Source organism: Poecilia formosa, unplaced genomic scaffold, assembly GCF_000485575.1.
Source record: "Poecilia formosa unplaced genomic scaffold, Poecilia_formosa-5.1.2 Scaffold6, whole genome shotgun sequence".
NCBI classification, from domain to species: domain Eukaryota; kingdom Metazoa; phylum Chordata; class Actinopteri; order Cyprinodontiformes; family Poeciliidae; genus Poecilia; species Poecilia formosa.
In genome coordinates, this window is record NW_006799945.1 from 5,751,479 (window position 1) to 5,765,782 (window position 14,304).

At 35.9% G+C, this 14,304-nt stretch overlaps 1 protein-coding gene across 3 annotated transcripts in view; it reads right to left on the reverse strand.

Moving 5' to 3' along the window:
• astn2 (astrotactin 2) overlaps positions 1-14,304 on the reverse strand; it is a 286,714-nt gene that overhangs the window by 78,099 nt on the left and 194,311 nt on the right. The gene's annotated exons all lie outside the window — the stretch shown is intronic.

The following is a 14,304-nucleotide window of genomic DNA, read 5'->3' on the forward strand; positions in this document are numbered from 1 at the left end:
ACCCTTGTCCCTCAGTGGGGTCGGGAGGGGTGCTGGTGCCTATCTCCAGCTAACGTTCCGGGCGAGAGGTGGGGTACATCCTGTACAGATCGCCAGTCTGTCGCAGGGCAACACAGACACACAACCATGCGCACACACACACACACCTAGGGGCAATTTAGATAGACCAATTAACCTAACAGTCATGTTTTTTGGACTGTGGGAGGAAACCGGAGTACCCGGAGAAAACCCATGCATGCACAGGGAGAACATGCAAACTCCATGCAGAAAGACTGGGGCTGGGAATCGAACCCAGAACCTTCTTGCTGCACGGCAACAGCTCTACCAACTGCGCCACTGTGCAGCCCCTAATTTGCAACACCAAACAAAATTAAATTCTTTCTAAACTAGTATATGCAAGTTAATCTAACCACATTTCTTCACACTGTAACATATGACATTGCAACATTGAGGTATCATATCATACTGTACTGCACCCTTGTTGTATATGTTTTGTTGATTAATTTTATATGCAGTTTAATGCCATGTAAAATCCGTTTTCCTAAAATTGAAATATGGTAATATTAATATTAATGTACTAATATTGATTCTACTTCTAATAATAATAATAATAATAATAATAATAATAATAATAATAATAACAATAATAATAATAGCATGGACTGAATACAATGCCAGGGTTATATATACATTGTCTCAATATTCAGAGCAACAAATTGTAGAGGAAACTAGCAACTGTTCAAATCCTGATAAAGAAATTATACTGAAATGTTAACTCTGAGAACAATCAACTAAATTCAGAAAAAATAATCATTAATTACAGAAATTAATCACAATTTTATATTATAATACATAAAAATGTTTGGAAAAAGTCAATCCCCCTCTTCTTGATTTCCTGTTCCCATTGTTAGTTACATTTAAGCAACAAACATCAAACCAATTCAAATATTAATGAAAAACAACTCAAGTACACACCAAATGCTGTTTTTAAATGAAGACAAACATCTTTGTTCAAAAATTCTTGTTTACTTGTGTTATCTTTGACTAATATTTAAATTTGTTTCATGTCCTGAAACACTGAGTATGAAAAACATGAAAACACTTTTTTCCTACCACTGTGTATTTTATTGGGGTCTCCTTAATATCACTGTTTTCTCGCAAAAATATCCTATTATCCCTGTACACATGTGGCGTCTCCTCACACAGCCTAAAAACTGTGCGAGGAGTTTTTAAGTTAGTTTAAGTTGTCTCTCTAAATTGTCCTTTGGCATGTCTGTGCACACTGTTTGTCCTTTTGTTGCCCTGCCATGGACTAGGGACCAAGGCTCCGGGCTTACCTGAAAGAATAACCAAAATGATGGATGGATAAATTATATTTAATTTGTTCAAATGAGTCTTTGTCTATCCTGAGAGAGTTTACTATTAACCCCATCCAGTTTGTTCTCTTGTGAAGTCGTTATTAGTGAAAATGTTGCCGTTTGATATATGTTGACTCAACTCCCGAGATCAAGCTATCGTGTGCTCACCAATGAGATGATAATTACTGAAAATTACTAAGGAGTGTGGAAATATAACTGTGTCTGCTGAATGCCTGGGAGCCCTGTGGGTTGCCAGATTCACAAATTATTCATGTTGTGGTGTCGTTCTCATTTTAGAGGTGAACAGTGAGAAGGAGGTTTAACTGGATGCCTTTCACAAGTGATTTTGTGTTTTTGATTACTGTATTTCTTATTCAGCTATTACTTTATGCTCATTTGTGAAATCTCTTTCTTGTGTTGAAAGAAATGTGTTGAAGAAAATTGCTCCTCTGCTGCCTCCCGACACTTCCTCAGCTCTTCTCCAGAACTAAAGCTAAAACATCAGACCATAGAATTAATTTTGTCACGATGTGAAAACCCTTCAGGTCATTTTTGGTAAACATGCTACCATAAGCCTTTTACGAAGGAGTGTTTTTTGACTGGAAACTCTGCTATTAAAGCCTAATTGGTGGACTGCTGCAGAGATAGTTGTCCTGTCTTATCTGCACAGAGTAAAGCTGGATGGGCCTTAGTCCATCTCCCCGATCTCTCAGCTCATACAGCCGGCATGCTCTATAAGTCCTGGCGATTTCAAATGTTCTCAAACCAGCAGAACTTTTTCTGTATCTTTGCCCAGATCAATTCTGTCTTGGAGGTGCAGAGACAACTCCTTTGATTTCATGATTGGCATATGTGCTCTGACATGCACCGTCAACTATCCAACCTTATTTAGACGGGGCGTGTGCCTTTCCAAATTAAGTCCAATCAACTCAATTTACTACAGGTGAAATCCATGTAGATGTTGAAATATCTCAAGGATTATCAGCAGAAACTGTTCAATTTTGAGCTTCACTGGCAAAGACTGAATACTTAAATTTGAATTGTTTTCTTTTTCTTTTTTTTCTTTTTTTTTACAAATTTGCAAAATATTAAAAATGCTCACATTGTCATAATGGGATATTTATGTGTAGAATTAGGAAGAAAGAGATTGATTGGCCCAACTTGCAAAAGGACTGTAACATAAAAGGAATGATTTAATCACAGTGAATACTTTCTGTATTCATGCCAAACGTGAGGTTTTCAAGTGGGAACATGTACGGCTGTGTGGGGCTTACAAGTATATGGTATTGACCATACATTTCTCCTGAAGTGTCAGGTAAGTGAGTGGAAAACTGTGTAGTACAGAGTGCTGTTTAACCACAATATTTAGCAAGAGCAGCAGCTTACTCTGTCTCTGTCACTGGGCAAAATGGACAACAGATTGTATTTAAATATCCCGAGTTTCCTTCTAGCATTACTTTGAAATGACATTTAAGAGTTACTGTCAAAAATCACTTTGAAATCCTGTTAACTTTTAAGGCTTTGCAAGGTGAAAGCTCCTACTACTCTTTCCTATTAAAGTCTCACTCATCAACTCAGAACCCCAGATCAGCTAACCAGAGACTGCTTTTAGTATCTCAGACCCATTTTAATATGCATTCTTGTCTTATTCTGTTGATAATATGAATTAATTTAAAGGGAGGCAAAATGTTTTCTTTTTTTTTAAATTCAGACAAGTTTTTAGGTCATTTCTATGAAATTATTTTTAGATGCATTTCATTCCATTTTATTTTTTCATTTTGTTTTAGTTTTTTCATTGCATTTTATGTTTATTGCTTTAAAGCACCTTTGTGATATTTGTCTCTAGAAGGTGAAATATACATAAGGTGTGGGTAGAAAGTTTAAGCTAGCGGCATGACAAGCAGTGTCCTTGGAATAACGTTTTTGTCAGCTAATACTGTAGTCCATCTGAACACTGAAGAATAAAGAAAACAGCAAGTAAAAAAATAAGACTTTTATCTGCTTCTATTCACTGAAGCTGTTTAATTAATGTCATGTCAGGTTATTTCGTTTAAGTTTATTTTTGTCCAAACTAACAACAATATCAATGCAATTTAAAATGTTCTTAAATTATTGCCAATTATGCAGAATCACGCAACACATCAAATTAATTCCTGTCAAACTCAACCTAGGCAGCAACGGCTGTGCAGCTAAGTAATGCAACGTGTTTTGGAGAAATGAGACTGTTGGCCCACTCATCTGAGCAGAAACCGTGTCTACCTTAATGCTGCCAGACTTTCTGTGTTTCAAGAAAAAAAATGTCCAAACACTCATTTGCTGCTGTGACAAATTACAGACAGACTGGCTTATTGTAGAGCATCTTCAAATCTCTGGGTAGGTTGCCTAAACTATATCTGTCCAAACTACTGCTACAGCGTTTTGTTCCTGATCTAAAGCTACATTATTAATATTGAAATGAATACATTAACTCTATGTTGGGTAGTTATTATTTCATGCTTTATGCTCAGTTCCGTTCTTCATTGATTTTTTTAACATACTACTTCTTGATTTTGAACATGTAAATAAATATGGATGTCATGAGCTACAAATATGAATAGAGAAGAAAAAGTAAAAGCATTTTTAGTATGATGAATTTAAATATACACTTTTTTTTTTTTACAGTTGATAAAATCCATTTGCTGCTGTAAAACTTCTCAAAAATATTCGCTACAGGTGATGATTATCATTTCAATAATTTACTGAACTTGCCAGGGTAGAACCTTTATATTTTGTATTTCAGCAAAAAATATTACTGACTCAGGCGCAGTGAGAATATAATTAGAGCTTCAAAAGAAAATCATTGTCCCTTCACAATGACTTCTACAAAAAACAATTTCTGGGATGGAAATCCCTCGCAGTTCTGGCTAAAGTGAAAAAAAAAGAGAAAGGAACAAATGCTTCACCGGTAACATGGAAAATAAACAACTGACTGCATAGAAAGGGACTGTTCCATTTTTATAATTTTCTACATATTAAAAACATGAAAGGTGATAATTTTCTGGAGATTTTCAATATAAAATATCATCACACGTTATCTACTTCTGCTAGATTAAGATCATCCTCAAGACTCCTTAAATTAATGTAAAACCATGTCAAAAGACAGAATTTAAAATATTTCTTTGCTCCTGTCATGTCTACCATGTTTTTGAAATACACTAGCTAAAGTGTTGAGCAGGGCTACCCAAACTTTCTCATCCTGCTTGTTCATGCCTAGATGGGATCTTAGGACGGAGTAGCAGCTCTGATCATGTAACGACAGCTAAAATGAGAAATGTTTATGATCTTATATTAGTTTCCAAGGTTTCCCCCAGAAAACTTGCTAAGCCCGGTGGTTGGGTGTGAGGACAGTCATTCATCCAGTGGCCTGCCATGTTTTTTGAGTTTAAAACTGTTTAAAGCTGACAGGAAATTTGAAAATATCACTTGATAATTATGTGTTATCACATAACACAAAATGTTATGTGTTAGAATTTGATTTATTACTTTGATTGGAAGGTACTAATGCCTGAATGCCAACTATAAAGTCATAAAAACTGCAAACATTTTAAAAAGACTTAAATAAATAAGCAAATCTTGGCCTGGTGGTGGCATACGTAAAGCCTGGTGGCCCGCCAGGCTTATAATACATTGGGGGGGGAAACCTGGTTTCCTCATTCTTTATGATTTTTGGTAGGGGCAGGAGGAGACGGTGTGTGTTTGATCAGCTGTTCACTACACAGTGATGGTTTTTGCAGTCAGTGTTTACCTGCTCACTTTGATGGGGTTAGTGTTTCGGGGCCCAAACTCTACTGTGCGAGACATTTTAGAAGTTCAAACATACCTGAGCAGAAGTCAAATGCAATTTCTTTGAGGGCCTATCTAGTGCTTGCTTCAAACTGTTTTGTGGTATTTGATGGTTAGGAAATGAGACGTAGGCACAGCCTGTCAGCATGTGCCCAAAATGGATTTCTTTCTTTAGTGACTAATTCGAACTAAAAGTTGCATGTCAGCTCGTTCTTCATGCCTTAAATTTACATTCTCTTACAGTTCTTGACATAATGAATGTCTGTGCACGTATAATAGAGAGGTGAGGTGATTTATTTGACAGCAACAGAAATGTTCACCTCTAGACTGATGGACAACCTGCCACTCTGCTCCCACACTTTTCACACATACGTCTCTCCAACTCTTGGTTGGCCCATCACTTCTGTTTCTGAGGGAATTAAGATGTTTGTACTCTGCATACAAAGATGAAATGAACATGAGAATCTTGAAAAACAGAGAACACGTGTTTTTATACAGGGATTTTACATGGAATTTTTGGTTTTCTGGTATTTCACACATGCAGTGACGTCACAAAATCTCAGTTAAGATGCAACTTTATCATAAAAAAATAAAAAATAAAAAAAAACGTTAAATGCTTGCACAACTTTGCATACCTCGCTAGAGATTTGGTGGCACATCCAGTTCATGAGACAAAACTAGACATGATTTTGGAAATGGATCATGAAAATGAGACAAGATTTTGACAAAATCTTTGCAAAAAGTAATGTAGTCCTTTTTGTTTTCACAAATAAAGGGGGTTGAGGGGGTATGCAAGTAAACAAATATGTTCTAAAGAAACTATTAGTGCAAAAATAATTCAGCCCAGATTTGACAAGGCAAGAGATTACTTTGTGTCTGAGCAAAAATAAATTAATAGAACGACTTAGAATTTGATTCATTACTTTGATTTAATGCGTTTTTGAAGCGGAAAACCCACAGTCTCTTTGAACAGTTGCTTATTGCATAGTTTGATCATATTCGCTGTGTGCTTAAAAGGTTGGATCCAAAGTAAAGCATTGAGTTTAATGTGTAGGTACAGGTAAACAAATTAATAATAGCGGTGAAACCTATGCATTGGCTCGGCTGTACCTCTCTTTTCTTTCTCTCCCTGTAAATGCATTCAAACCATCAAAGCTCAAGTTTTCTTTGTCTAGCTTCTAAAGCTAGCTCTACCCATTGTTCTATAGTTATATTGTTTTGTCTTTTAGGCCAGATTTCCCATGTGGCAATAGTACGTCGCCTCCCCTCCTTTACACTAATGATTAACTCGCTGGCTAGTTAGCTCACCTTCACACACACACACGCATGCATACGGCTGTACTACTGGGTTCTTGGTGCCTCCTGCTAACAAGGAAAAAACCTTCCATCAATACATGTTCTGGTTGTGACACACATATCTTTTCTGATCTGTGATATTGCTGCAATCTCATTGTATGTATAATGTTTTATTGTTAGTTAATTAGTTTCTTAGTTGTCCTTAATTGATCTCTGTTTTGCTATCATAATTCATGATTAGATTTTTATTCTTTTTTTTTTCCCTTTTGGCTTAGTAGTTTAGTTGGATGTCAATAGTACATCAAAGAGCTTATTTGCTTAATATTTTGAGCAATATTTTGACTGTAAAGGTAAACTAGTTTAATATATTTTGGAGAAAAGTTGTTTAGGCCTATCATGTGTGCAGTGTTTGCTGTCCAGCAGCATTAATACCTTTGATCCTTCCAACATAAAATAAGGATATTAAAACGTGTTAAGGTTTAATTTCTGAAAAAAAAGTTATTTTTCATTTTGTTTTTGTCTTTGTTGTCAAGCCTCAATAATAATAGTCTAGTAAGCAGCACATTACATTGCAACATAAGCAAGAGGCTGTGTATAAACTTACAAAGAATGTCAAATTTCTAATAGAAGAAAACATGTTCTTTCATTTTGATTGCAAATGTTTGCAATGGCAGAGAGACAATGAGAAACAGAGAGGTTTGAGGGAAGCTGATTTTGTTTTCTTCTGAAACAGCTCAGTGTGATCTGTGTGGTCCATGATACGAAACAACAGCTACAGTAGGAACAGATTATTATAAGCCATAAACAACCCGCAGTCCGTGAACGTCACTGGTTAATAAATCAAGCGTCCTCCTTCGCAGTAAAATATACATAAGCCACACCACGCGTCAGAGCTGTGGTCTACAGCATACATAGTGGCTTGGTTTAAATCTGATTCAGTTAAATAAAGATTGTTTGAGGGACTCAAGTCTTAGACATTGACTACATATTATCAATGCGACATGTTTGATTTTATGTAGCCCAACTCTGACTCTCAAACTAAAAGGAGCATCTGTGGTAGCAGCTAACGGTGTTCTGATAGTGTTTTCAAACCATTTGTACTTACTCCATCACACTTTTAGCAATTATTTCTTCTACTGAGTACCCAACATGTTGCCAAGTAAACAACTTAAGACGGGGGGGGCTTCATCAATGCTTTTGTAAATAAGTGTTGTTGATTATCCAGACAATAAGTGTTGATGACTCCACGAAGACAAGAGGAATACTCCAGAGCTACTTACTCTACTTTAAAATAGTCTCAAAAATAAATGAAACTGTGTTTTCAGCTCAAAAACCCACAACTTCATGTCGAGAACCCATAAAAAAAAAATGGCCTACATGTTTCAGATTACACACCGACAACTGGACAGTGCTTTTAAAAACTTCACAGTGAGTAGAAATATCATGTGTCAACGCATCCCAATTAGTTATTAAATATTAGTAATTAGTAACGTTCACCTCACAGTGTTAACAGCGTGCCCGGCGAGAGTAATTTGAAATAAAATGCATGTTTAACAGGTGTAAATCAGGTGCTTTATTTCTTATTAGAAAAGTACCCGAGATGATGAGACAAATAATGTAATTCATATCAATCATTTCCTTTTTTCTTCCTTTGAGCTGCTGATGCAGGGGAATGAAGTGTTGGGTAAGTGAGAGGGAATCGGTATGCTGCTGAGGCAAGAGGGAAAAAAATAGGGGGTGGGGGGCTGAGAAGTAAGAGTCACATCTGCATTTCAAAGATGTTGTGAAGAAAAGTGCAGAAAATAGGAGTAAAACTAGCAAAGTGCTGCTATAAATACACAAAGTGTGAAGTGGAATCTAATGGGAGCAAGTGTTTGTGAAGACAAAGCTTTGCTTCTTCTGACAAATGACACAGTGGATTTGAAAATGTGGAATAAGGACTTAAGTGAGATGACATGCCGTAATACACATGTTTAATTAGCAGCACTGGGAGTCAAGTATTAGACTCCCGTGTGCTTGGCTTGTGTGGTTAGATTTACAATGATGAATGGAAAATTCGATTTTTTTCTTTAATGCCTTAAATAACTGGAATTCCTTTGTTTGAAAAAGTTTTTGTGTTCTTGCCTTCAAATTATCTGCTGATTGTGAATAAACAATTATTTTTACCTCAGAATAGAGTCAAATTCTTTGAAATCACCGATTGAAAAGAATCAAAATTGGTGCAGCAGATCAGTCTATCTTATGTTTTTTTGCACTTAGTTTCAAACAGACTTTACACCAAGACATGGGTGTTATTTATTGAAGCACCCACAATCAGCCTGAAAGTGTGTTTTGCCCATCATCTGCATGCAATCAGCCAACTGCAAAGGAATATGCAAGTACAGCAGTGTGTGCATCTCACAATTAGTATGGAAATTTTTCCGAGTTTCCGGGAGCAGGTGCAAACTGCAAAGGTGTAATAAAGTGAAGAGTGTCGAGACGGGAAAGAGAACATGTGGTTCTCTGCAAATTACAGAAGTCTCTCGGAGGACAAAATGTACCCAACATTCTTGGAAAGATAAATAAGCCCAGCAAATGACCAATTTATAAAGCCAGGGAAAGGGTGGCTGGAGTGCTGTGGATGAGTAGTCATTTGACGCTTGGTAGGACGAAACGGCATTTTGATTCATTATTCATCGAATTTATTTAAAGATATCCAACAAGTATATTTACCAGCCATTACTTTGATTGTAAGGAAACATCATACTTTTTTTGACTATATTACCAGAACTATAAACTTTTCTGTCTTTTTTTTTTTTTTTTTTTTATCATAGGCAAGTCATATATTTATTACACATGTGGTGATATATTCTGAACAATTTTTTTTTTTTTTCTATTATGGATGACAGCTAAAGCTAATCCAAAAACCAGTTTCTGAGTAGCTTAAAAGTTTAAGTACAATCAATAAAAATGTATTTTTAATCCAGAAATGTAACAGACTACAACATTTGGAGACTTCTGATTTTACTGAGAAACAATTCTCAGATTTTTACTGGCTGAAAATAATTATAAGAGATTAGATGTAAAAAGGTGAAAATAGTAATGTTATAGCTTGACATATTACTTGATCTTAAAAAAATTCAAAATAATGAGCGTTAAATTGCTTGTTCAAAAACAGAGAAAATAAATAAAATGCATTAAGCATGTGCCATGTGGCCATACAAAGATTGAGGGCACATGTAATTAACGGCATAATAGTTGATCTTCATTTAAATGAAGATCAACTGTAAAAACATCAAAAAAGCTCTAAATAGTTGCATATAACGCTGCAACACTTCCTTTCCCCCTCATAGACAGACAGATTTAAGTGATTTTAAAACAGGCATTTGTAAAAGTCCAGTTCAATCTTGGCTTCAGTGCAAATGTCTCTCCTTCTCAGAGTTTTATTTGACCTGGTGTACAGACCTACAGTCTAGAGGTATAGAAACCACTGTGCCCCCCACTACTTAAGGGCAAATGGATCAAGACTGTCTCTCCTGTGGTTAAAATCTCTAAACCGTGCCATGCTTTTATCTGTCAAACTGTGCCCTTTCAGTGTATCAGAGGCAGTTCCCAACTGGTTAAGCCTTGTGAAACATTAGAAAACATTTGGTCTTTTTCCCATGTTAGGCTGTAGACATGTCAATCATGTCAAAGTAATTCTCTGAAGATGGATGTTGAGGCCCATTTAGCTTACAGCTCTAAAGGTGATCAAAATAAAAACAATTCCCACTCCAGCTCTTCATCCCTGTCGTATTTCTTGACACGTGGCCCTTGGGCACACACAGATACAAAGCCAAGTCAGTTCAATAAAACAATGCAAGCCTTTATCTGTGTTTTCTGTGCTCTGCTAAATGTTTGAAATCTTTTTTAATGCATTAATAAGCTCATTTGGGTTTGCATTAAATTCTTATTCAAAAAGCAGTTCGTTTTGTTGCAAAGTCCAATGTTTCACTTTAAGTAATAAATATGAAGTCAAAATTAGGATATATTAAGCAGAAAATTACAAAGCAAATTAGCTAACTTTGTATAAGGGATTCATACAACAAAATGCCAATGGAAAATAATAATAAAACTATAAATATATATATATATATACATATATATATATGAAGTGAAAGTGATGTTTTGAGGTCAGATCTAATTTTTATTAGAAAACTGTCCATGACTGCACAAACCAGTTGGATTACTTAAACTTGACGACTGGTTCACATGTAGTACTTGATTACAATTTTATGAAAAGTATGTTCAGTACATGGTTAAAGGTTGCTAGTTTGTATAAAGTGCTTTTAATCTAACTAATAAGTGTCATGGGAACCCATATTCTAATTTCTTATGATTCAGTGCAATCTGCTGAGACAAAATAGAACAAGGCTCATGTTCCTATAATGACTGTATAAATCCATCGGATCATCTGCTAGTCCTCTCTAGCTAAACCAAGAATAAAGACAGGCGTACAGCAACACTGAAAATGATATGTTGCTATGCTTTCCAGGTCTCTTGTTTCTTTAACAATTATTAGCTGATTAGATTGACTGATGAGGTAATCAGCTGATGAGGTAACTTCTTACATCATACATCTGGTTAGCTTGTAAACTCCATCACTCTTCTCCATTTTTTGCATCTCCAGCAAGTTCAGAGTGATATATCGTTCTACTCTATGTAAGAAACTATTACAATAGTAGTGTAACAAAAGCTCACTTCAAAAAAATGAAAAACTAACCCTTTAAAATTCTTCTATCATATTTGCAAGCAGTGACAAACAAATTTGAGAGCTTACATAAATGAAATCAGTAAAGATGTTTTGTGATGTTCACATTCTGCAGGACAAAAGTAGAAAGCAGCCAGCTTTAAAATGTCAAGTGAAGATACTGTAAGCCGCTCCACTAAGATATACAATATGAAACTGGATGTTCAGGGCTAATATGTCTGGCTACACTTAGCCCATTTACTGGAAGATGCAGAAAGCGCGAGCGGCTGGTAGAAGGAAATAACTTAACACTAATAGTACCAGCGTCCTTTCATTCTGCATGAAGTGTGGACAGAAAAACATTTTTCGAAAAGCCTTTCAGTGTACTTGTAAAATCCATAATACAGCCACTGAAGACCAGAGTGTTTCTTTGAGGATGAAAAATCTCCAGCTGAACTCCTGGTGTCCTCTGCTTGGGTCTGAGCTGATGCACCAGTAGCACACAGGCTTTTAGTTTTCTTAGTAATTTAATATCAAAATGGTAGTAGTTGGAAATTTTACCAAAGTAACTATTAAAACCAGCAATCATTTTAGCCCTACCTCATCATTATCCTCTAAGCCTTTCATGAAGTCTTGATGGTATTCCTTCATGTTGTTTTTAAGTGATTCTATGCAGATTTTAGCTTTTTAGAACAATTTATCTGAGAACACTGCTGGTCCGTTTCAGACAATCCATTTCTTGAAACAATATCCTGTCAGAGTTGAATGTGTGTCTTTGATTATCAAGTTTGACTGCTTCACATTTTTAGACACCTGGATGATTTTTTTTTCTCCAACACCCCGATAATCCTCTGATTCCATCATCCATCTAATAGATTTATATCTAGCACTGGGGGTACTTTTCTCAAACAAAGAATTGACATTTCAATATGTTATGGTAAGGGGTTCTTTTCTCTTTGGATTTTATTTCATCACTCTAATACAAACTAAAGTACTGCAGCGCACTTCCCCAAAAATATCTGACCTTCATTCTTTCTCCCAGTGTACCACTATGTGATTTAAACATTTGTACTACTTGGTACAATACGAAGCCCAGGCAATGAGCTAAATCTAATAGTCCAGATTGCTCCACTTTGATCTCAAGCCCTTGTGTTTTGTTTTGTTCTTTGCTCTAAAATTCGACAGTAACACAGACGATACATTTTTAACTGGGATACTTCCAATGATTAGCATGCATTTTTACATAAAGGTGGATTTCAGTGAATGAGAAAATCACAGAAAAGATGATTTATTTTAAAATGTGAATCTTGTAGTACATTAAATACAACCTTTCATGATGGAACTCAATCTTTCATTCCTCTTCATTTCGATGAATATGGTTCATCTAATGAAATCTTCATATTCAGTTTCTCAATAGGATGCAATTATGATGTAATACCAGTACAAAATTAACACAAATTGCAGCCAACTGAATCATATTTCCATTTAATGTACAGCACAGGTCACAACTAGGTTTGCATTATTTACTGCATCCAGTGCGGTTTGAAGGCAACCAGAATATGGCTCTGCGGAGATGTTTTAGGAAGCCTATATTTCTTTACAGGAGCCTTTAGCTCATTTGCATTGTTAGTTCATGTGTCTCTCATTTTATCATACTCTTCTGTTGATTTTCTGGGCGTTTAGGTCTGGCAAGATTGTCATCCAATCATGCATGGCCATACTATTGTCATTAAACAAGGCAGTACTTTTTTGGCAGTACTTTTTGCAACTGCCAATCCCAGCAGGTGAACGAAATCAGGATCTTCACTAAGTTTGTCAGGTTTAAGTAGCTTATATTTTCCTGGTAAATGGCTGTACTAACTTCAGACTTGATAAGCACATAGCAATTAGGCACAAAACCAAAAAATCTGTCTCCTCTATATTCCTCCAGACTCGGGGGACTTTAATTCAAAATTAAATGCAAAACTTACTTCTTTTTTTAAGAGGATTTTGGACCATTGAGTAAAAATCCAGTGCTGCTTCTCCTTAGGACATGAAAGACGTTTTTTATGCTCTCCCTGGATCAGGAGTGGCTTAACACAAGACGTGACCACTGTATGCCATCTCCTGCATGCATCCACATTTGGTCACTCTTGTGGCACTGGCTCCAGCTGCAGTCCATGCCTTGTGAATTTCCTACAGAACTCTTTAAAAATGTATTTGAACAGGCAATTTAATTAGTTAATTTGAGTTGGCTATTAGCTTCTATATAGGCTGTATTGTGGGTATAAATTTTGTAATTGTAGATACATTTTAAATCACCTTTTTATGGTGCATCTATCTTAAAAGCAATTTCTGTTCTTTTTGAATTACTTTTGGAAGTTTATATCAAGTGCAATCTATTTCCCCCAAAGAATTGACTCATCAAAAACATATTGTCAGCTCTCTAATAAAAGGAATTGTTTAATTTCACATTCACTGTTAGAGACTGTTCAGTGTCTCATTACAGTACGCTGTATCTCACACTGTGACTCACAGGACCTACAGCAGGTAGATAATGGTACCAGCCATTACAATTATTACTTTTTTTATTAGCCAAGCTGAGACACTGTGACCCACAAGGCAGAACTGATGAAAAGCACAACATGATAACACGTGGGAAAAAAATAAATAAATAATAAATACATATATATATATATATATATATATATATATATGCTGATATAAAAACTTGGTAATGGAGGAATGAAACAGGCAGAATGGAATGAGTAAAAGATATGCAACTAATGTGAGATATGATTTGAGCGCATTTTCTGTTGTATTGCATTCATGCATAGATAGACCCTCATCATCTTTCTGTATTATGCTTTTCATTACAGACAGCATGCGACTTATCACAGTGAGCCAGATCTTCAGGAGGCTGCCGGTTGAAGGAGAACTGCCAAAGGATAAGTCTCAATCCTTACTCAGCCATCACTCTCCATGCCCCAAAATACAAAGACGATGCACACACATCTGTGCAAGCAGAAAGGCAGTAAAACGAGCAACCCAGACAGCTGGCTTTTAGAGCTTCTTCCAGGAGGTCAGTATTAAGAGAAAACTTCTCTTTAGATATATTTTTAAGAATCTGAAAATTTGCTA